The sequence below is a fragment of the Protopterus annectens genome, chromosome 5.part0, assembly GCF_019279795.1.
Source record: "Protopterus annectens isolate FY-2018-M chromosome 5.part0, PAN1.0, whole genome shotgun sequence".
Lineage (NCBI taxonomy): Eukaryota > Metazoa > Chordata > Ceratodontiformes > Protopteridae > Protopterus > Protopterus annectens.
This window is the reverse complement of record NC_056735.1, coordinates 378,174,197-378,199,260: the sequence shown is the minus strand read 5'-3', so window position 1 is coordinate 378,199,260 and position 25,064 is coordinate 378,174,197. Positions and strand designations below refer to the sequence as shown.

The following is a 25,064-nucleotide window of genomic DNA, read 5'->3' as shown; positions in this document are numbered from 1 at the left end:
AAGGAGTTGCATTGCGTTTTTGTAGACTTAGAGAAAGCATATGACAGGGTGCCTAGAGAGGAGTTGTGGTATTGCATGAGGAAGTCGGGAATGTCAGAGAAGTATATAAGAGTGGTACAGGATATGTACGAGGGTAGTGTGACAGCGGTGAGGTCTGCGGTTGGAGTGACGGATGTGTTTAAGGTGGAGGTGGGATTACATCAAGGATCAGCTCTGAGCCCTTTCTTATTTGCAATGGTGAGGGACAGGTTGACAGACGATATCAGACAGGAGTCCCCGTGGACTATGATGTTTGCAGATGACATTGTGATCTGTAGTGAGAGTAGGGAACAGGTGGAGGAGACCCTGGAGAGATAGAGATATGCTCTAGAGAGAAGAGGAATGAAGGTCAGCAGGACTAAGACATAATATATGTGTTTGAATGAGAGGGAGGATAGAGGAATGGTGAGGATGCAAGGAGTAGGGGTGGCGAAGGTGGACGAGTTTAAATACTTGGGATCAATAGTTCAGAGTAATGGTGAGTGTGGGAGAGGTGAAGAAGAATATATGTGCGTGAATGAGAGGGAGGATAGAGGAATGGTGAGGATGCAAGGAGTAGAGGTGGTGAAGGTGGATGAGTTTAAATACTTGGGATCAATAGTTCAGGAGTAATGGTGAGTGTGGGAGAGGAGAAGAAGAGAGTACAGGCAGGATGGACTGGGTGGAGAAGACTGTCAGGAGTGATTTGTGACAGACGAGTATCAGTAAGAGTGAAAGGGAAGGTCTACAAGAGGGTAGTGAGACCAGCTCTGTTATACGGGTTGGAGACAGTGGCATTGACAAAAAGGCAGGAGTTAGAGCTGGATGTGGCAGAGTTAAAGATGTTAAGGTTTGCACTGGGTGTGACGAGGGTGGACAGGATTAGGAATAAGTATATTACAGGGTCAACCCAGGTTGGAAAGTGTGGAGACAAAGCCAGAGAGTCAAGATTACGTTGGTTTGGACATGTGCTGAGGAGGGATGCTGAGTATATTGGGAAAAAGATGCTAAGGATGAAGCTACCAGGTAACAGGAAAAGAGGAAGGCCTAAGATAAGGTTTATGAATGTGGTGAGAGAGGACATGCAGGTGGTTGGTGTGACAGAGCAAGATGCAGAGGACAGGAAGAAATGGAAACAGCTGATCCGCTGTGGCGACCCCTAACGGGAACAGCCGAAAGATGATGATGATTTTTTTTTTCTTAAATAATCATTGTATAATAGCAATAACAGACTCTGTGGTTGTGGTATATTTAAATTTACCCACGGTTTGCTTTATTTAATCACTTGGGCTTCGCCCTTGTGATTAAACCACGCCAACCGTGGGTAAATCTTCAATATACCACACCACGTTATTGGTTATTATTTATACTACCTCTCATCATAATATGGAACAAATTGGCAAAATGTGGAACAATTTGAAGCAATTTACTGGTAACTTCAAATTGGAAGCCAGCAGTACAGTTAAAACGTGTTATTTTATGCTTAGAAATAGTTTGTTTTGTAAAAATGAATACGATTTAGCATTAATGCTTCTAGCAGGAAACCCTAAGTAAACTTTATTTATTGGGGCTTTTCTCCTCGGTTCTCCACTGAAAATGGGCCACTGGCTCATTTGGACTAACCCGGTTAACAAATGACAAATAAATAAAATATTGACCATTCATATTAGCTAAATCATTCTTAACACTGAATGTGCGACACACCCGTTCAGTGTTGAACTGGGAGGAACATAACACTTTTTAAAACTTAAAATTTGGAACGTTCTAAGGTACACTTGAGGGGTATGTAAAACTGCTGCAGACTGAAGTAACGTAACAGTTATAATGCAGATTCAAGCGATTTTATTTACTATTTATTAATTAATATGTATAAGTTTTGAAATCATATTGGAATGCAAATTTAGTAATTTCTTCTATAAGGTAAATGTCACCTAACTTATAGAACACAAGATTGCGGAGCTAACACGAAACATCACACAACAGAGTACCTAACTTCAGTTTCTCCCTGGTGAGAAATAATACATTGGTAAGATGGTGTGTACTAGGCGGCCCTTTCCAGTAAACTAATAAGCGAGGAGATTATCAATGATGATGCAACACAGTGGGTGTTGCTAATACCCTCAATGTGACTGCCCACACAAAATTACAGCGCTGAACTGGGATTGTGTCTGTAAATGAGCTCGTAGTTCCGAGTTCAGGGGTTGTCAGCGTGAGGTCGTGGAATAGCATATCACGTAAAGTTCTAGTAGCTATTCTCGTGTTAGTGGAGGTGTATAGCTATTGGCTGTTGGTGAGTAAAGTGGGGAGTTAAGTCAAATTCTGTGTCATTCTCCGTCTGATTTATAAGAATATTCTGAAATATACTAGCTGTGTTCAGTGCAATTTTTACTGTGTTTTGAACTCGGTTGAAAGCCTATTTTATGAATAGGAGGATCATAAAGTGCAGCAGTGCTTGGTGTTTACTCCTACTTTTATGTCACAGGAGTTGAATCTGTTACATGTTAGCATTTTTCTTAAGTTTTACCAGTAGTTAAATGGCGGGATTTTATTTATGTTTACACAATGCTATTTGCACCGTCATACGACAACTCACGTGTTCAGACTGCTGTTTTTTCTCTGCTAATTTGCAGGTGTTATTTAGAGTAGTTGTTGGCAAAGGACTAAGTCCCCCCATCTCTTAATGTTACTGCTGTGTATGCCTATTAAGTGTGATGTTTACTTGCCTCTCCATTATCACTGTGCTCAAGGAAATTAGATCAGGTACACCAAGTTAAATATTGTTTCCAGGGATGATTAGTGGAGTGGAAAATAAAGCTGCTGAATTAACATGAAACCTGGATGGATTTAATAAAGTCTTTGAGTATTTTTATGCAGTAATTGTTCAAACATATATTCTATGTCACCAACAGAAGCCTTCCACAACATAGCTGTCAACCAGTCGGATAAATCTCAACAGAATCCGGGACAAACCCAGATCAACATGAGACACTGGCAGAGTAAGATAATATCAATAAGTAGATTCATAGTAGGTTACTAGGCTAATGGCCCTAGGGCCTTAACAAGCCTAGCTGTGTAATACCATTGTTCCCTAGTTGACCATGGTTGATGGTTGTTGTTAGCAAAGTGAATTGATTAGCCCTGAGTGCTCCTGTCCATGAGGGACACAGATTCCATCCCCAGGATGAATTTATAGTTTCCCATCCAGTTGTCAAAGTTGTGCCTAAATATGGTCATTGAGGAGCTCTGCTTCATGTGAAGTGCGAGTTTAATCCAGAGGAGCTGCAATAGCTGGGAGACATCTCTATCTCTCCTAACACGTTCTGTTTATGTCATGGGCCAGGTTGAAATCCCTGCAGCGAGTGGCTTTTGTCCCATTTGATTTGTGGACATGGAACATTCCATTAGGGCAGGGTCAGTGATCATGGTGTAGGCTAGACACAGGATGCCTGTCAGCAGCCTGTAGGATATAGAGAACAGAAAAAGGCTCTTTCTGTGTAGGTCATGTTTTAGAGGCCCTCAATTTTTTTGGTTAGAAACCTTTGTGGTCTCTCCAGTTCTTGCAGGTGTGTCTTGAGTTACACTGAAAAGGAAGCATTGTACATATAGTGGTCTGATGAGAGTCTAGTATAGAGGAGTTATAACATCCTTAGTCTTGGATGTGATGCCCTTATTTATAAGATATGCAACATAGAAGGTCTCCCTTACCACTGTGGAGACATGGTGATCGAAGTTTTAATTGCTATCAACCTGTGTTCCCAAGTCTGTCACCACTGTGTTTGAGCTTAGAGGGGTGCTGTCTATAATGTAATTTGTAGGGGACACTTCTTTTGCCAAAGGAGATAGTGTCACCACTATGTTTGAGCTTAGAGGGGTGTAATTTATAATTTAATTTGCAGGGGACACTTCTTTGCCAAAGGAGATAATGACACATTTGTTTTGTGTAGTTTTAGAGCGTGACTCTGGCACCAGTCATTAGTCTGCATTACCCCCTTTTGTAATATGTTGACATCGTTGGGGGACTGAATGTTTGTACCTAGTTTGAAGTAATCTGTGAACTTGGTAAGCCACAGGCCATGTACTATCGCCTGGACATCTGAGAGGTAGATTCCAAATATTACAGGGCCCAGCACAGATCCCTATGGTATACCACTGGTAACTGGTCTACTGGTGGAGGTGGAATCCCCAACTTTGACAGTATGTGTTCCGTCAGTGAGTGACATATGGGTTAATCCCCAACTGGGAGAGTTTCTCAATGATACCTTGGTGGGGGGTTAGGTCTAAGGCCTTGGCTAAGTCAAGATAGGCAGTATGTACTGCTTTGTCCTCATCCAGGTCTTTGGTGGCATTCTGAAGGACGTCCACCAGGCTTAACAAGCAAGAGCTACCCTTAATGAAGCCATAACTTGGTTGAGTCAAGAGTTTGGAGGTCACCTATGTCCTTGTTGATAAAGTCCATGATGATTCTTTCCATGGCCTCGCAGATAAGACTGGTTAGGTGTATGGGTCTATAATTTAACCAACCCCCTTTGTGTAAGGGGATTACTGTTGCTGTTCTTCACTCTGCTGGAACAAAGCCAGTGTTTAGGCTGTGGTTGAAGAGTGCCAAGCGGTTTTGCTAGGTCTTGTTTTAGATTGTTGGATGTTATCTGGTCCTGTGGAGGCTGTGTTTTTGGCCTTGGAGAAGGCGGATATGACCTGCTGTTTGGAGATGCTAGGTAGTGGACGGGTGACGGGGATGCTTTTGAGTGTCTGGTGGGGATAGGAGGGTGAAATTTGCACCAACTCTGTCTGCCAACAGGTTGGCAATTTCTTTGGGTTCAGTGTGAGTAGTACCGTCCACAGTCAATTTGGCACATAGTTGGCCATTCCCTTTAAGATTTCTGATATAGCTAAAGAGAGCCTTATGATTGTCTTTACCAAGATATGCTAATTTAGCCTTGTAATTGGATTTAGAGAGCTTTACAAGATATCTTCATAGGTAGGTACTAGGCTATCGGCCCTAGGGCCCATACAAGCCTAGCCAAAAATGTACCCTGGCTTTCGCCACCCAAGAAATTTATTTTTCTGTCCCCCTGTCGAGCAGAGCCACCAAAGTGATCCCCAGGGTGTATTTCCCATTTCCCATCCAATCATCAAGATTTTTCTTGGAGTGCTAATGAGGAGCTCTGTTTGACATAGATAGGTAGTCTGTTCCAGAGTATGGGAAGTCTCTGGGACAGAAATCTATCCCTCCAGCATGTTCGGTTTATTGTGGTGACAAGGTTTAGGTCCTTAGAGCGTCTAGCTCGGAGGGATTGGGATTTATTTAAGTGGAGCATGTCCAACAGCTCTGGGTTTGACATAGCTTTGTATGTTAGGCAGAGATTGCCCCTGAGTAGGCAATATGCGATAGAGTAAAGCTGTAGTTTTTTGAGACGGTCTGCATAGGGCATCTGTTTGAGGCAAGTAATCCTCTTTGTGAGGTATTTCTGTGGTCTTTCCAGTTGTTGTAGATGTCTTGTGAGGTACATACCAAAATGGGCATTGTACTCTATAATGGGTCTAATGAGTGATGAGTAGAGGGGAACAATGACCTCTTTTTCTGGATGAGAATCCTTTTGTGATAAGATGAGCCACGTAGAAGGATTTCCTGACCACTGTGGCGATGTGATTATCAAAGGAGAGACTACTGTCCACCTATGTCTCAAGGTCTCGTATCACATTTTCGACATTAAGTAGACTACCAGCTATGTGGTAGTTCATGGTTACAGAGTTTTTACCAAAGGGGATGACAATACACTTTTTGGCATTGAGCTTCAGGCCATGGCTTTGACACCAGGTATCTGTCTCAGTGAGGCCCTTTTGTAGTTTGTCTGACTTATCTTATCTGACTTGCTTGTTCAAGCTATGGAGGGTATTCTTCCTCTGGTGAGTAACTTCCCTCTTGTTCTTGCATAACAAGTGTCTTCCTTTTGTTATATAGCCTATTTCTAATTGTGGTCCACCAGGATGGCCTGTTTCTTCAGGAGGATGCGGTTTTGATCCTGACAGGTACAGCTGAGTCTATACAGTTGTTTAAATGTCTGTACAGGGCATTTGTGTATGCATCTGCATAGGAGTCATTGTTGGGGCTGTGTTAGCAGGGGTTTTGAAACTTTTTATACCCTCTCTTAGTAGGTTAAAGTTTGCTTTGGAGAAAAGTTTCAGTTTGTTTGCTCCTGTGGGGGTGTCAAGTCTGATCTTTACTTCAGATGAGACAGATTTATGGTCTGACCTCACCAGGGAGGGCAACACACTGGGTAGTGCAGTGACCCCCCCCCCTCCATGTTGGTGAGTACCAGGTCTGGGACATTCGAGACCCTTGTAGGGGTGTAGACTAGCTGTTCCAGAGATTCCCCCATCCAAAAATCCCCTTCACAGTTCAAGAAACTTGTTAAAACTCACTTTTTGAATAATAGACTGTGCTCCTGTATTCCCCCCTGGCTAATGTCTCATTAGAACACTTCACCTAACTTAAGTAAATCTGCTAAGCCAACCAATCATAGTACTGTACCCACTTAGGACTGTTAATCTACTGCTCATCCCATCTCTCTAGGAGTTAGGGAAAACTACCCCAGCAATGTTGAGCTTTCCATAAGCAACTAAAACCAGGAGAAGACGTATTATAAATCAATTTGTTATCCTATCTGTTAGCTAATATGTATGTCAAAGTCTCTTCTATGGAAATTGTATGTCAAAAGTCTGTCCTTAAAACTATGTTTTGTACAAAAAAAAATGTTCTCTTGGAGCTTTTCCCCCTGGGCCTCCACTGAAAATGGACTTTTAATCCATTTGGACTCTCCCAGTCAACAAATGTAAAATAAATAATTCAAATTTATTTATTTTTATTTAACAGTCCAGGATCCTCAGAGCATTCAACAAATGTAAAATAAATAATTCAAATTTATTTATTTTTATTTAACACAGTCCAGGATCCTCAGGGCATTCACATTTCTGCTTTTGTATGTTGCCCACTCTGGAGCGATAGTTGAAATCTCCCATGATCATGATCAAAGTGTTTGGCTGTATAGGGTGTGAGTCTAGCAAGTTCAGGTAGTCATTGTGTTTCTGTTGGTTCATGGTGGGGGGCCTGTAGCTAGCGGTGATGTGGTAGGGTGTTTACCTATATTTAATTGTACCTGGAGTAGCTGTAGAGTTGTACTGTTTAAACAGTCTAGAGGTGTATTTGGATTTAATGAAGACTGATACACCTCCATCTTTGGTTCTTTCACCCTTGGTTTGGTGGTCTGAACATGTTGAAGGCTAGGTTGCTCTCTGCAACCCTGAATCAAGTCTCAGTGACTGCACAAATGTCAGCATCTTCCAAGGTGAGGAGCGCTTCTGGGGAATGCAGTTTTCTGTTTAGGCTTCTAGCATTAAGCAACATAACCTTGAATTTGTCTCGGGGAATGTTTTTGTTTTGACATTGCCTAAAAAGGCACTATAGGGTTATGTATCTTTGCCTGTATCTGAAAGGCTAGAGAAGACATGTGAAGACCATCTCTGGCAAAGCAGCATGGTCTGTCAACCATGTCTTCCCAGGCTGACAAATAACTGGATCCCCTTTGATTGACACCAGAAGCTAGGCCAATTGTTTGTCGATCATTTTTTTGTCCGTATTGTGGTATCATCCTAGGTGAAGGTAAAATGCTACTTGGTGCTAGGGGCATACCTGTCTGGGACACACAATCTGGGAGTTCATTCATATCTTTCTTCCTATAGTCCAGAGAAGTAAGTCTCAAGTCATTCACTCCCAAAATATACTATGACAGAGTCTAATGGTAACTGTTGTTGAGTGACTTGATTGCGTGCATTATTTGATGGATCCTTGCACCCGACAAGCAGCTAACTATGACTTTCTCCTTCCATCCTGATGAGGGGGACATCTGTGTGTCTCACTATGGAATTGCCTATGACCAGGACATTAGGTTTTGAGGTGTTTTGCCTTATGGGGCTTGTTTGTTGAGGTACTTGTATGTGTGTTGCTGTGTGTAGTGGGGTTCGTTCATGTTCCAGTATGTGTTATCTGTTTGCGCTCGGGAGGCCTCTGGTCCTTTGGTAGGCTGTTATTGAGCACCTCACCATAAGTGGGTCTACGTGACTTGACCTTGTTTTATGTGAGAGGAGATGTATGTGTGCTGACAACCTGCTTGATCTCTTGTTTGTTGTTACATGAGAGGATTGATTCCAGCTTTGTGGTGTTGTTGCATCTCTCACGTACTGTAATTGCTTTAGGAGCAAGTGGTTGTCAGTATGCATGAGGCAATTACCTTTAATAATCTTTATCAATGACCTTTATTCAGTAATCCCAGATGCTACCCACATTCAATATGCGGATGACTCCACCTTGATTTGTTCTGACACCTCACCATCTACTTTAGTCACATTAACCCAAAATGCATTCAATACAGTGGAAAAATGGCTCTTCAATCAACATGTAATCCTAAACACCAACAAAACTAAGCTGCTCCTCTTCTCCCCCCACATGCAGGAACCCCCCTGCCATCCTTCAAAATATCCGCTAACAGTGGCACTATCATCTCCCCAGAAGCCCGAACTAAACTACTGGGTGTCATAGTTGATAACCTGAAGTTTGATGCGCAAACCCCCCTGCCATCCTTCAAAATATCCGCCAACAGTGGCACTATCATCTCCCCAGAAGCCCAAACTAAACTACTGGGTGTCATAGTTGATAACAACCTGAAGTTTGATGTGCATATCAATTAAACTATCAAAACCATTAATAAAAAACTTGGCTCTCTTTACAGAATCAAAACTTTCCTTACCCTACTTGCTAGAACTGCAATTGCCCGTTCCCATCTACTATCATCTCTTCTCTACGGCTCACCTCTATTCTCCAACTTAAACAAAACAGATCTTAATAAACTATCATCCTGCTATAACCACATTGCCAGATTTGCTACTGGTGCAGCCTACCGGACACACCACTGTCACAACCTAAATCACCTAGGATGGCTTGAACTGCCTAGCCTACTACAGGTCAACCAGCTAATAGTAGCACATAAAGTCCTTTACCAACCTACCAGCTAATAGTAGCACATAAAGTCCTTTACCAACCTGAAAATACATCTGCATTAAAAAATGTTATCAGCCCCTACACCAGCACCCGGCACTGCGTTCACCCACTAGACTCCTAGTTTAAACATACAAATCCAATTACTCAGCTGGGGACTCTGTTTGAAAAACATGGAACAGACTTCCAGCTGACTTAACCCTAGAACCCTCACTAACTCTATTCAGAAACAAACTCAAGAAATACTTCAAAACTCATTGGTTATGTCCTTGCACTAACCCCGACTAGTAACCTCTCTATTACTTAGGTGCCTTACCTTCAACTACTTTTTCTACCACATCATTTCAGGAGGGGTCAATTGTATAACTGCTGCTCAATGTGTCTTAAACCTGAATGTAATATTATGTTAATATAACTTTGAAAATAATGTTATGTTTTGTAAAGTGTTTTATAATTAATAGTACTATATGTGCTAAATGCTGGTATTGCTTATGACTGTAATCTGCTTGAAACTAGCATTTACTAAATGTTCAATGTGTATTATTATCTTGGAGCTTTTCTCCCCGGGCCTCCGCTGAAAATGGACATGTATCCTGTTGGACTATCCCAGTCAACAAATGTAAAATAAAAAAATAAATTACTAAATTGCCCTAGGATGCCCATGTCAATCAGGCTAGCTGGTGAAATATTGGAAAACTGGCTGTCCATTGTAGCAAATTAAACTGTAAGTGCTAGGTAGGGAGTGCACAAGTTGGATTAGTTATTGTCTAGAACTAATTCAGCTAATTAAACAAGGGGGCTTATTCTGTTGAGGATTGGGGTAAAATGCAGTCACTGTTTCAAAAATTCAGTAATTCTCCTCTACCAGAACACTGTAACTTGCACAGTTATAACCATACTTTGAATTATTGTGTATCCTCTTTGCTCACCATGCCCAGGTCATGACTGAAAAGGGTCAGTAGTCCAGTTCACCATCCAGGGTAGCAAATGACAAAATGAAACCGTAAAGTGCTTCTGACAGATCACTTTACAGAAATACATGTAACATTAACTAGAAAAATAAATTGCATCTGTGGTAGTCTAAGCAAATAGTGTTCCAAAAATTGGCAGTGTTGGAGCTAAGGACTCTCCTAAAAGTGGTTTGAGTTGGCACCCCTGTTTCCTAAAGGGTTTTGTCAGTACCGCCGTGTGTGGTTGCAGACTCCTTCAACACAAACAAACCAGTATAACCATCCTCTGGTTTCTCATGATGTGTGAGGAAGAGAAACTAAGTTAGTCTGAGTTCTAGTTTTCTCAGTCACACCAGATGTTGGCAGGCGGATGACAACCAATATTTAAATGGATGGAGTTGCCATCCGAGTCGTGCTATTGCAGCACTCCCATATGGGGAATTCTTGAATGAGGAGACTATGTAATGCAGAATCTGAGTTTATTCAAGAGAGAAAATAGTAAGAAGATGTCCTGAAAAGGGGATATGACTTGCATATACTCAAAGTTAGTGTCACAGAGATTTTGAAGGCAGATGTACAAAAAAAATAAGTATGCCATAAGGAACAATAGAAAAAAAGTAATACTAAAAAATGTATTTTATTACTACATATAGTCCTGTTAGTGATACAGTAGTGGAGACTGTAAAGTACTATTGGAATCATCTCATTAGACATACAGATTTTCAAAATCACCCAGCATTTCATTTAAAAGAGGGAGAAGTGTTGGGGATATGATTTTTCATGCAAAATTTGTTCTTCCAAAAGTACCTATTAATAGATAGATTACTGACAGTACCTCTAAAAGGGGGGTATGTAATAGATATATTACTGATAGTACCTCTAAAAGGGGGGTATGTAAGCCACGTGGAAAGTGTTGCAGTTGTAAATATATAGTACCATACTTTTAATGTATAAATGGTATAAAATATGAGGCAAAATAAGTGTGTAGCTGTGACTCACTGGGAATAATGTATGCTATTAAGTGTCCTTGTGGCAAATTTTATGTGGGGGAGAGTAAGCGAGCATTTAAAACTTGCCTACAGGAACATCTTAGAGACATAAGGAAAGGAATATTAGAGAGTCCAATTGCTTGCCATTTTACAGAATTCCATCAAGGAGATGAGAGGGCTTGAAAGCTACTGTTTTGGATCAAATTAAGTGTGGCTTGTATGATAGCCAGAATATTAAAAGAAAATTTAATGTGAAGTTGTTCAATCTTGCCATTCATTCTTACACATGGGTTCGGAGCCGATCTTCTTCTCCGAGTCGTCCGCTTTTCTAGCTGAAGATCTCAGAGTAGCTTGAGGCCAGGTCCCTATCCCATGATGCTCTCTGTCCTACCTCAGATCTAGTTTGCTGCTGCAACAGATTGAAGGTCGTTGGAGAGCTCGGGCCAGTATAGTGGAGATTTTTCTACTTATTGTACCAATTTAGCTAGGTTTTTCCAATTTTTTTTCTATTTAGACTGCTTTGTTGGGCTGGTTAGCCTTTGTTTAGATCAGTTTTCATTGTGATGATGAGTCTTTCATCTATTTAAGAGCGGCTGCTTTAAGGCCTTTGGCCGTGCTTTAGTTGATTAACGAGTGTCCTATCTCTTAGTGTGTTGAATAGTGCTTAGAAAGTTAGGTATTATTAACGTGTTGATAGTTTTTTCTGCTAGTTTAAGCTTATATTTAGCTGTTAGATAAATAATCTGAATTGATAGTAGAGTTGTGCTGTTTCTGCAGTTGTTATAGAGTTTGCAGTATGTGTGTGTGCTATAGTTATTAGACTGCCTTAATATTTGCACTGATTGGTGCGTACTGTTGTTTTCTTGTGAGTATGACTGATCAGAGAGAAAAGCAGAAATCGGGCTTTAAGAAGTGCCCAAAATGCGGGCAGAAAATGTCTGTCACTGACTCCCATGTCAGTTGTGTTTATTGCTTGGGGCCTGTCCTCCTCCAGCAGGATTGCTCTGTATACCACTCTTTTTTTTCAGTAGTTGGGTTCTGCTACAATGAAGAAGAAAGCTGGTAGATAGAGGCTTGCTGAAGCCTGATTTTCAAGAGTCCTTGGACATGGCCGACTAGACTTCAAAGTCGTCGAAGGGGTCGAAGTCTTCCAGAGCTTCCTCAGAGCCCAAGTCATCGGCTCCGAGCCATGCTGTGAAGGTGTAGCCATGCACTGAGCCAGTGTTTCGGAGCCGGTCTCCGAGACATTCAGGTCTCCTATCCTTCTATCAGTGGCTTCTTCGGTTTTTTCGACTCGCTCCTCGTGAACCCTCTCTGATGTAGATGGGGACCGGGTGTGCAGAGGCTTCTCTAGAACCCGGCACTGGCTAAATTATTATTGGCTTCGACCAAACAGGTTTCGGAGCGTAAGGCCATTGCACCTGCCATGACTACTCCTCAGCTGAGCCGGGAGAAGAGGATCTGATGATTGTGGAGCCTTCGGAGCAGAGGCCTGTTCCAGTGCTATCAGCTCCATCAACCCTGACTTCTTTGGTGCCGTTGGAAGAGTCTGGGAGCCAACACACTCTGGTTGGCTCTGGGGGGGCTAACTGATGAGTTGGTTCCAACCTTCCTCTCAGAGAGTCTGCATGGATGAACTCTGCTCTGTCCTCTGGCTCGGAGTCGACTGTCTGTGCGCCGGTGAGGTTGCTGTCTTCTTTGGAACTTCTTTGGAACCGGTGGCTTCCTCGGGTCGGAGCAGTGGTGTCTTCGATGCTATGAGGAGGTTATGTCGTCCAAGACATGCACATCATCGGGGTCCTGCTCCTCTTTCCCTAAAGTGCCGCTTTCTGCCTCTACATCGCTGGTCCCCATGAAGCATCGGGACCCAGAGCCTCATGTAACCCCATTGGGTGACCCTTGTTCTACTGAGTCCTAACCAGAAGCTCCCACAGATGAGGTTCCCAGGAAGAAACTTTGTAAGAGGAGGCATTTAGATTCCCCACAGGAGTCTTTGACATCAGACACTGACTTAGAGGAGTCCGAAGGGTCTCCATGGTCCCCCTCGGAGGATATCGCCTTTGCTGATATCCTGGAAGTCCTTAAGCAGAGGGGTGACTGGCAGTCCGTTACCCCTACTGAGGATGAATCGGTGCTCCTGAAGGCCTTTGGGTAGCAACATTCCACCTCCTGGGTGAGTCCGCCCTTCGAACTAATGGAATTGGTTGCTCGAAGGGCATGGGAGTCTCCTGATACTATGGAACCGATCCCTCGGAGGCGCAACAAGTTTATCACCTCCCCCCAAGACAGGATGTTCCTCACTAAGGGAGTTCTGGTTGATGCCATGGTGGTGGTGGCGGCCACCAAGAAAGAGATGTCCGAAACCTCTTCTACTGTCCATCCTCCTAATAGGGATTCCAGGATGATAGACTGATTCGTGAAACGCATCTTTAGTGCTGCAACCTTTGCTGTGTGATCGTTTAGCTACTTGACTCATTTTACCCGTCTTCAAAGAGATCTCCTAAAAGAGCTCGGAGGTACTCTGCAGGGTAGTACAGATGGAGGTGTCGCTGAGAAAGTGACAGCCCAGCTTAATACCCTTAATTCCATAGTTAACTCGTCAATGCGGCTCATTTGCCATGCAGCCGATGGTTCGAGTTGGGCAGCAGGTTCAGCAGTAGCTCTTTGGAGACATTCCTGGATGCGCTTATGCTCCTTTGCGGAAGCCTTAAAGTTTTCCTTTGTCAACACCCCAGTCGATGGCTCGTCTCTTTTAGGGCCCAAAGTCGAGGAGATTTTCACTAGGTGTGAGCAAGAAGGAAAGACTCTTGTCTACCGTAGGAGTCCGTTTTTCCACCCCTACCAGACCATACCCCAAAGGGCAGGAAGGTGGAAAAATGTGGTTCTCCAAGTCCCAAGGAGCTTTCCAGAACACATGTAGTGACCCCCCCTCCAGGGGCAGAGGAGGGGGTAATAATGGAGGATGCTGCCCCGGTGGCAGTGGAGATCCACAGAACCAGGGTGGCAGGGATCAGTTCCTTGGTAGGCCCTATCAGCGCTCCTGAAAGGAGGCCCGACTGTCTTACTCTGGAGGCAGTCAGGGGTCGGTTGGCTTTGTATCCGGATGTTTGGCTAGGAATTACAAGAGATTCTTGGATACAAAGCATCGTTACCAGAGGTTACATCATCCCATTCTTAAGACACTCCACCTGTTCAGAATAAAATCCCAGATGCTCCATCCAGTCTCGGGGATCAAGCAGCCAAAGAAATCCAGAGGCTGCAGGAAAATCCAGCCAGTCCCAGCAGACCAGATAGGATCCAGAACTTACTCCAGATTCTTTTTAGTTCTAAAGAAGATGGGACTGCAGGCCCATCTTGGATCTCAGCAGAGTCAACACATTTGTAATTTAGGAGAAGTTCCGGATGGTCACGCTTCAGTGTCTTCTCCCATTCCTCGGAATGGGCGATTGGGTGTGCTGAATAGATCTCAAGGATGTGTACTACCATATCAGAATGGCTAGACCATCCAGAAATCATCTGCATTTCTGCCTGGGAGCCAGTCACTACCAATTCCGAGCACTGCCCTTTGGACTCTCAACAGCCCCCAGGGTGTTTACCAAATGCATGGCAGTGGTTACAGCGCACCTGAGGCATCTAGGATTCTGAATGTTTCTGTATTTGGATGACTGGCTCCTTACCGCCACCTCCAGGCATCAACTAATTCTGTTCAGGGATCACACTCTCAGTCTCTGCTCTCAGTTAGGTATCACTGTAAATTTCGAAAAGTCTGCATTGTCGCCATTGCAGCGTATCTCCTTTATTGGAGCAGAATGAGACACCACCACCGCCACAGTAAAATTTCTCCTGGACAGAATAGCCACTCTTCGAAACCAGGTCTCAGACATTTTGCAGAGAAAAAAGTACTGGCCTCTCAGGTACTGAAACTACTAGGTACTATGGCAGCTACACTCCTAGCAGTTCCTCTGGGACATACGCACATGAGGATTCTTCAGTGGTTACTCTTCACCCAGTGGTCTTGCCAACAACTTCCGATGTCATTCTTAATCATGATTACAGACTCTTGCAAGAAGGATCATCGCTGGTGGTTGACCAGCCACCAAGTTACAGTGGGTCGACCATTTGTTTCTCCCCTGCCGTCAGCCACAGTGGCCACGGACGCTTCTCTGATAGGGGGAGGGTGATTTTTCATGGAAGAACAGCCCAAGGCACCTGATCGAAGACGGTCACAGTTGCACATCAATGTTCTGGAGCTGAGAGTGGTGCTTTTGGCGTTGCAGCACTTCCACAACTCTCTTCCTCTAGGGATGATTGCGATACAGACAGACAACATATCTGTGGCCTGGTACATCAACAAGCAAGGGAGAACCAGGTCTTACCCTCTGTGTCGAGAGGCCTTGAGAATTTGGCAGTACCCACCGGGTGCTTTCTGAACGCATATTCTGGGGAAATCCAATGTGATAGCAGACAAACTGAGCAGAGCCATTCTGCTACTGCACGAGTGATCTCGCAAAGACGAAGTTGCGGAGTTGATTTTGCGCAGATGGGGCCAGCCTTGCTGCGACCTGTTTGCATTCCCTATGAATGCCAAATGCAGAAGCTACTTTGTCCTGAATCTCCCTCCGGGGAGCAACCCAAGGGACTCGCTTATACAAGATTGGCCCCCGGGACTCCTATATGCCTTTCCACCTATACCCCTGATTCTGAAATTCATACAGAAAGCCAAGAGCCTGGGAAAGGCTTTATTCTTAATAGCTCCTTTTTGGCCTCGACAGATTTGGTTTCCCTTCCTTCGACTCTATCAACTGGAGGAACCTTGGATTTTGGATCTATTTCCAGATCTGCTGACACATTCATCAGGGGCCCTCCATCCCTCCCTTCATTCCCTCAGACTGACAGCTTGGCTGCTCCGATTCCCAACCTAGCTTGGTCACACAAATTTTCTTCGGAGGTACAGCATATTCTTGTATCTTCACATAAAGCTTCCACTAGAAAGTTTATATGCTAGTAAATGGAAGCGATTTGCTTTTTGGGACTCCCAGAATAACATTGATCTTATGTTGCCCCGATTGCTAGTATCCTGGAATTCCTAAGCTTTTTCATGAAGGTGCTGCAGCTGCCACTGTTAGATTTCAATTGGCTGCAATTTCGAATTTTCACCTCTGAACTGAAGGTTTAATTTGATGTCTCACAGATTGTCTAGGGCCTTCCTGAAGGGTACCATTCATCTTAGGCCACCTACAACCTTTTACTCCCTGGAATCTAAATTTTGTGCTGTCAAGGATTATCCACCCCCCCTCTTTGAGCCTGCATCATCCTGCCATTTGAAGTTTCTTTCTTGGAAAACTATTTTCTTGGTGGCCATTACCTCAGCACGTAGAGTGTCTGAGCTTCAAGCCCTTTCTATCAAACCCCGTATTTGGTGTTTCACCCGGTCAGAGTATCACTGAGGACTAATCCTTCATTCCTTCCAAAGGTGTGTTCCAAGACTAACCTGAATCAAACTATTGAACTTCCAACCTTTTTCAGTAACCATTGTAATAAGTTGGAGTACATGTTGCATAAACTTGATGTCCACAGACAATTGAGATTCTATTTGGACAGGACAAAGGAATTTAGAAGATCTGACCAACTGTTTGTCTCTCATGCTGACACTAAGAACGGATTATCAGTCTCTAAAGTTACCCTTTCCAAATGGTTGACTGCATTAAATTTAAATACTCTTCAGCAAACCAACCATTAGAGCATGGTGTGAAGGCACATTCCACAAGGGCTGTATCAACTTCTTCTTCTGCTTATGCGGCTCGATTGTCTTTGGACACTATATGTGCAACTGTCACTTGGTCTAAGCTGCATACCTTTATCACCCATTACAAAGGGGACAGGGCTTCCTTTGGTTCCACTGTCCTCATGAATATACTCCCCTGAGCCACCCAGGATTAGGGTGCTTGGGACGCTACCCATGTGTAAGAATAAACGGCAAGATTGAACAACTTCACATAAAGAAGTTATGTACTTACCATAATGTTCCACGTGAGTTGTTCATCTCGCCTTCATTCTTACATTCCCACCCCCCTTCCCCCTCCAGGGTCTCTAAGAACGCGTAGAATTGGGGTCTGGTGGACTTGTTCTGGGACTTTTTACTCCAGTTGGAGTATTTGTTAGGTTATATCCGTTTCATGCTGGGTTCAGCAAACTAGATCTTAGGTAGGACATAGAGCATCATGGGATAGGGACCTGGCCTCGAGCTACTCTGAGATCTTCAGCTAGAAAAGCATCTGACTCGGAGCAGAGGATAGGCTCTGAACCTTTGTGTAAGAATGAAGGCGAGATGAACAACTCACATGGAACGTTATGGTAAGTACATAACTTCTTTTTATATAAAGAAACTGTTTTTATTTTGAAATATGAAGCCCTGAATCCCAGGGGTTTGAATCTTGAATGTAGCTGGAAAGTTTTTATTAATAGTATGTGGAATGCAATTATTCAATTTGTTATAATTGATGGCAATTAATGAATGAATATATAAGTTTGTTGGTGTGCTTGTAACACATTTTACTCTAAAGGCTGTATGCTGAGGTCTATGAGTTTTATTAAAAGAAGTTTCTGGCAAAAGTTCTGGTGTTTTTTGACAAATTAACTATCTGGGATTATCTGGCTTTTCTGGCTGTTTTTTATCAATTTGTATCTGGACTGTGGTATTGCAGGTGTTCAAAAAGTTAATGCGTTGGTGGAAAAAAAGTGCCTCTTTCTGCATTTGCTGGTGTTACAAAAAATGACAGGGGGGAGATAGCTGTAAGAAGATCAGCTTAAACGGGTTCCTGTTATGTAAGCAAAGGGTGTTTATTCAAATTTGATACCCAAAATGAAATTCCAAAAGCGTGGAACAGCAACCCCCCCCCCCAGGGGAAAAAAATCACTGGGCCGTTTTTGGGACTTTGCCATTTCCTCCACTGTGGTGTGATCTCGGAGTTGGTATATTTTACGTAGGGGGGTATGGGAGACGAAGCCCCCAGCTTTATTTTGGGTTTGGGTTTTTTTTTTTTTTCCCCTGGGGAAAAAAAATTGCTGATCCGTGTGTTCGGCATTTTGGATTTTCAAAGTGTTTCTGTCAAATTATACAGAGTTTGCAATTTTAAGCATTTGCTGATATAATTTAGAACCTGCTTAAACTACATAGGTATATTACTGGAAGGGAAAGACAGTGTTAGATTATCTGTGAACTAGGTGTAGTTGCTGGTATGTATTTTAGGGAAATTGTAATCTCACCATAGCATTATGAATGAGAGAGGTTGTAGGTCTGAGGGGGAAAATGACAGAGAGAACAGTAGAGGAACTATGGAATGGTCTGTATGGCAGGAAGCCAGTGTAAGATACTGTAACCAACAAATTCATTTATAGAGGGAAGCAGTTGAGGAAGACATAGAAACAAGGGGACAGGGTCCTTGATAGTGAAGCTGGACAAATATTGCAAGTGTATTGATGTGAATCATGGGCACTAACTGTATTGATTCTCCATTGACTTCTATCAAGCATGGATTTTGCAATAGAGAAGTTAATAAGCAGTTAACACTACTGACAAATGCATAATGTGAAATTGTCTATGGAGGGAATTGTACATGTTCATACTTGTCCACAACCCCCCTCCCCCCAAAACAAAGACACACACACACACACACACACACACACACACACACACACACACAAAAGAGTTAGATCATAATGGCTGGTGCCATGCATTTATTCAGCCTTATGCAAGAACAAGTACTAGTCATTCCAAACAAGCAGCCTTGTAGTAATGAATCACCAGATATTGCAAAGAGCAGGCCATGAAATGGAACCCAGCCTGGTCAATGCAAACACCATCTTGTATTTTTGTATTTTTTATTAACAACAGCTGTTTTACGCTTGGACTGTTGCAACATTTTATATTGTATTTTTGTATATGTCTTGGAGCTTTTCAGCCCGGACCTCTACTGAAAATGGACATGTATCCAGTTAGATTAGCCCGAGCAACAAATGTAAAATAAATAAATCTTGCCTTGTCAAATGATGCCGCACCAAATTTTCATGAAATTCAGCTCCTGTCAGAAATTGCAGCACAATTAATTGAATGGGTCTGCAGAGCCATGATCAGTGGGTCCATGCCTTGCCCACCAGGATTTCCTGGTATACCACAAAGCTTGAAAGGGTCCACCTCTCTGCCCAATGTTTTAAGTTGCTGAGGGGGCTGCAGTCTGCTTGAGCTGTCCGAGCCAGTGTATCCTTCCCCTATCACTCCTCCATACAAAGTTTAACCTTCAAAAACTGCCCCCCCGGGGGGGGGGGGGCTTGTCTCTGACACCCTAGGCTGTTCTCATTAACCTTTCTGGGGAAGATGAAAACCTGAAAAGCACGTATAGTGGAAAATGGAAACTCCTTCCTGATTCCTAGTGTGCCCACCTTTGTAGACCAGCAAGACAAATTATCCTTCTATGAAGAAGGGTGGATAAGCAGGTTTTCTTGCAGCTGTGCTCGTTCTACCTCTACTGCCTTGTCCCAAACCTGCCTATAGTTTTACTCATTGGCTTTAACTCTGATTTGAGCTATCTTTTTCAGATTTTCCCCATGCCTGTAATCTGACCTGCTGGCAACCTGTTTGCCCTAACCAGTTCCTCCCAACCCCCGCCTCCTTTTTAGGTTCATAGATTAGTACTAGGCTAAGTGCCCTTGTGGGCCATTTTAAGCCTAGCCAGTTACCCCATGTGAGAATCAAACTCTGCACCTTATGACAGTAAGGTAAACACCTTAACCATTATGCGAACTATTAATCCCTCTTTAGGGAAATTCACTGACATTGATACCATGTCCCACTTCCAGTCCTATTATATATATCTTAATTTTAAACTGTTTTAGTTCTTTACCAACTGAGCTGATTATTTATAGTAAGTTCTTTCTGTTTTCAAAAGTCTTAGTTTCTCCTTTCTGGAGATGGAGAAGATTAGTTGTGGAAAATTGAACCATAGATTAGCCAATGTTATAAAAGCATTACAGTATTTTAGGTGCAGATGTCTTAAGTATCCTCAGCAGTGGACCAGAGGTTTCGTGGAGGAAATTGGAATGTAGTGACATTAGTCTTGCACGCAGTGATTAGTTGGTAGAGGTCTCGGCATACCTGGAAATTTGTACAGGTTTTAAAGGATAAAACTAAAGGTTGTTGCAGATGGAAAAGTTTGGTACCCTGTTTACTTTACTTTGATACCACCATGAACTCCACTGGGATAAGTTATGTAGAATAAATTGACGACTACTTTTCAACACAGGAAATTCCATGAGCAAAACATCAAGTGGCATCAGAAATAACTTCTCAGCTGCCATTCCTCTGAGGATTCTGCATGTACTTCTTAATTTCTTTTTACTGTAAACTAAAAGTTGATTCCTTTCCTGGTACTTTCTTATTTTACTCAGGGTTGTGGGAGAGCTGGATCTTCTGCTGGTAAGCAAAAGGTGAAAGTCTAGAATATCCTGTATGGGTTGCCATTCCATTACAAGAATGCATATGCAGTCACAAGCACGCTTCACATACATGGTTAGGTTGGAGGGTCATCAGTTCATATGCTGGCATATTTTTGGAATATGTGAGTAAATGGGATACCCTTGTTAAAACCCATGTAGACTCTGACAGGATATAAATACTTGGTCTGAAAGTTGTGTTTTGGTAGTCTGGCACATGACAGATTTACAATTCCTAAAACCAAAGCAAACTATGGCACACGTGCATCACAGTAAACGGTGCTTTGTAAGAGAGGTCTATACAAATCTGAAAATTCATTCTGTCTCTCACAGCTGAGTTTTGTAAGTTTTCGACCTTATGTACATCTGCAACACTTTTCAGTCTGAAGTCACACATGCATAGTATGCCTTCAAACACTAGCAAACCATTTCGCCGTAATACACTTCCGAACTCAAATTAAGCAGCCCTGCTGTTATAAATTCCAGCATGCCCTGCATTGCATTTTCAAACTCCTGATGTATTGTTTGCACTCAGACTTAGTCATATTGTAAGACTGCTACATTCTTATTTTAGACACAAGAATTTTGATACCAAGATCTGCTCTGTTGATTTCTTTTATTTTTGCTTCACTTGAATCTTGAAGCAAAAGAACTCTAATTTTACATTTGCTTACAAATGCAGCAAATACAGATTTGAACTTTAAGAAAGAAAATGTGCTTCTACGTGATGTGACCTCTGAGTGTGGAAAAATGTAAGTGGAGGGTGGAGGGTGTGGGGTGCATGGGGCCTTTATCCCTTGCAAAACTGCTTTTTCATATTTTTAGATGAAATTTTGTTTTGTGGTTGTGTGTATATATATATATATATATATATATATATATAGTGTTTTTCAACGCAATGATGTGCAGTTGAACCCCTTGATTCTACTTCCTTCCAAAATGAAATAATTTAAGCTCTAAATAATAGGGACCAGTTGATTCGAGTTTTCAGAAACTCGAAATTCATATAGTCAAGACCATATGATCGAGTTTTTGAAAAGTCAAAGCTTTTGAATGGAGATTGCGGTACAATGCGGATCAGGAAATTTACCCTTCTCCTCACTGTAGGACAGTCTCGGAGTTGGTATATATAATTTGCAGGGGGTGTGGTGGGTGGAGGTGATCTTACCCCCCTGCAAAATGTAAAAAAAGTAGATTTTTTTAAATGATTGTTTTTGGAAATTCAATCATATGGTCTTGACTATGAATTTCGCGTTTCTGAAAACTCTTTTTTTTTTCTGAAAAAAATTTTATTTTATTTTTTGAGTATGGATTATGGGTATGTTTAAGGTACTCATGAGCGTAGAAGTTTCTGGAGGGAGATGTACCTCAGTCACAGAAATATGAAGCAGCAGCTCGCTTTTTGTTGGCTTGGTAGGTGACCATCTTTCTTGTTTTTGCCCTTTTTGATAATGGCTTTGACCACTTCTTAATAATGAGTATTTGGTTGGTTTAATGGCTAGTTTAATTTAGATATTTTTCTGTATTGCACACCTCTGCTGTTACAGATACAGAAACTGAAGCATGTCCTCTGTTGGAGCAGTTTACCCCTTGCTGGACATTAGAGACAAAAAAAATTTAAAACATTGTTCTTCTTTGGCTGTTAGTATGCCAGCGTCCTACTGGTATACTGACATTGTTAGACTACCACTGTTTCATTTTGTACTTCTCTTGATTGCATGAAACAGAGCTAAATGTTTGAGTTTGTGAACTGAATGGTTATGCCCATGAATCAGCTCTCTTTTTAATTAACACAGTCAAGTACAATGCTTGCAGTACTACCACTGTTTCCATTCAAAGGTATCCAGTCACATGTACTTCCACTCATGAGCAAGACCAACACGCAAGCTCCTCCCATCTAACCTATAAAGAGCAGTCCAGTCTTTCCTGGGAAAGAACCGTGATCATTTCTAATCTACAGACAAACAGTACATTCTTACAGATCAAAATCACTTGAAGACGGGACCGTATAATGTCTAGGGAGAAAAAAGGCAAACCTTGTGTCGTAAAAGTGAGGATAACTCCTGGGCACCTCCCAGAGAAGGAGGAGCTAAGAACAGTAAAGTAATACATAATAGATTTTAATAATAAAAAGCTTTGTATATATTTTAACAAAACTGTAGAATATATAGGAGATTAGAGAGCAGACTCCACACATTCAGTGCAATAAATATTCTCCTAACAGAAAGTATCAATTAGTAAGTGGGCCTCAGAATTTTGCACACCTCACAGGCGGTTTACTTCTAAGTGAAGAAACCATAGGTAAAGGGAAATACTAGTCCAAAAACAAAGAGTCCCTGCAGTAAAATGTGGTACTAGATTTGTTTTCCACAGACTACTTTGTGTGTAATATCTGCAACTTTCTCTTAATTTGTAAATTAACTGTGCAATGTACTGTTTTATGTATTTACAAATGAGCAGTGTTAATTCATATGCAGTGTTTGTACAATGATAAATGCTTTTGTACATACATTGCTGTATTCTGGTGTTTTTTCTCCCTGGGTCTTCAGTAAACAGGGGTTCTGTCAGACTGTCTTGGTTAACTAAAACAAAATTAAAAGTACATTCCTTTTAAATAATAAGACTTTTGGCTTTTCCTGGTTAGGGGTCGCCACAGCGGAACTCCGGTCCGCTCATGATTGGCAGTGGATTTTTATGGTGCCGAGTTGCCAGCCCGATGCCCAACCTTCAACAAAGGCACGCCCATTCACACTCGCACCTACCTGCATGTCTTTAATGTCACTTGACCACGGGGAGGACATGCAGACATTCCTTTTAAATAATAACAGGACTTGATGATCATAGCATCCACCTTTATTTCTTGTCATCATTCTGTAATAGAGTAACTCCAGGATCAGAACCTTACTGGCAAAGTCTTACTCCTGTAGGTAATCTAGGGTTTCAGGAACAGACATTGTGCTTTTCAAGGTGGTATGAATTGCGACTTGCCACAGTCTTAAAAGTCTTAAGTTTCAGACAATTGGTACACACCCTGTGAGTCGAATTGCAGATAGTTTGGCGTTATATTGATGTTTGACATTTACTCCTGGACAATTATCTGCTCCAACATTCAATAAAATGCTCCATTCCTACCTTCCCTTAAACCTCACTCCTCCCCTGAACATTAGAAAGGAGGAGCAAATTACATCCATAATAAAGATCCTTCTTCCATTTCTTTTATACTCTTTATAATCAATACTTAATTACAGCTGGTTTCGGTTTGATCTCCATTTTCTAGTAGTAATCTTTGAAGTGGGATGAAATCTGGGTAATATTATTGTGGGATGCATGGGATGTTGCTGGTGGGGAGGGTACCACAGGATGTTTTACTGCTTATTTTGATTTGCTAACTTTTAAGGGTATGTTGGCTGTAATGTTTTCATCAACCTGATCTTCAGTCTGCATTAGTAAAACTGCTAAGGTTAGTAGATGTCTCAATGTGTTTAGAGTTTATATTTTGGGGAAAAAGCAGTTATTTTCATTGTGCAAACTTGACATAAAAAAATACAGTAAAAGATTGCCAAATTCTTAATTTGCCTAGCTGTCTGAGTAATGTTTGCTATTCAGCGAGTGTGTGTGTTTGCTCATAGGTTGGTACTAGGCTATCGGTCCTAGGGCCTATACAAGCCTAGCCATAACAATTCCCTGGCTATTTCTTCCCACACTGTTTACTTCCATGGACCCCTGTCTAGCAGGGCGACTGACGTGATCCCCAGGGTGAATTTTCTTTCTCCCATCCAATCCTCAAGGTTCCTTTTGAAGAGGGCCAAAGAGGCGCTCTGCTTGACATGTATTGGCAGTCTATTCCAGAGTCTGGATAGTCTCTGGGTCAGGAACCTATCCCTCCAGCATGTTTTGTTTATTGTGATGACAAGGTTTAGATCCCTAGAGCGTGTGGCTCTGAGGGATTGGGATTTCTTTAAGTGTAGCATGTCCAGCAACTCTGGGTTTGACATGGCCTTGTATGTTAAGCAGAGAGATCGCCTCTGAGTAGACAATAGGTGACAGAGTATAGCTGGAGTTTTTTAAGGCGGTCAGCATAGGGCATCTGCTTTAGACCTGTGATTCTTTTAGTGAGGTATTTCTGCGGCCTTTCCTGCTGCAGATGTCTTGAGAGGTACATACCAAATGGAGTGTTGTATTCTATAATGGGTCTAATGAGGGATGAGTATAGTGGGACAATGACCTCCTTTTTTCTGGATGAAAAGCCCTTAGTGATGAGGTGTGCCACATAGAAACAGTGTGTATTTGTGTGTGTTTTGCCATTGTGAAGTATGGGCCACCAGGCAAAACGCTTTTGCCAGATCTTGGGCCACCAGGCAAAATGCTTCTGCCAGATCTTGGGCCACCAGGCAAAACGCTTCTGCCAGATCTGATGGCAGTAGTGCTAAAGTGCGAAGGAGAGAGAAGTTAATGAACACTAACAAAGTCTTTCTAATTGTGGTTATTGCTAACATTTTCTCACCCTTGATAAATTGACATACCTGCAGTTGGTAGTTTGGGGACAACGAGGATCTTCCTCATTGG

At 42.3% G+C, this 25,064-nt stretch overlaps 1 protein-coding gene across 2 annotated transcripts in view; it reads left to right on the top strand.

The window, feature by feature from the left end:
* Positions 1-2,177: 2,177 nt before the first annotated feature.
* The window catches only part of TIPRL (TOR signaling pathway regulator), a 443,844-nt gene continuing 420,957 nt past the window's right edge, over positions 2,178-25,064 (top strand). Inside the window, exon 1 of one of the 2 annotated variants that reach the window (XR_006364970.1) lies at positions 2,178-2,308. The gene's annotated coding sequence lies outside the window, so the exon portion shown is untranslated. The remainder of the gene's footprint in view (positions 2,309-25,064) is intronic. The other variant, XM_044072347.1, reaches the window with a different exon arrangement.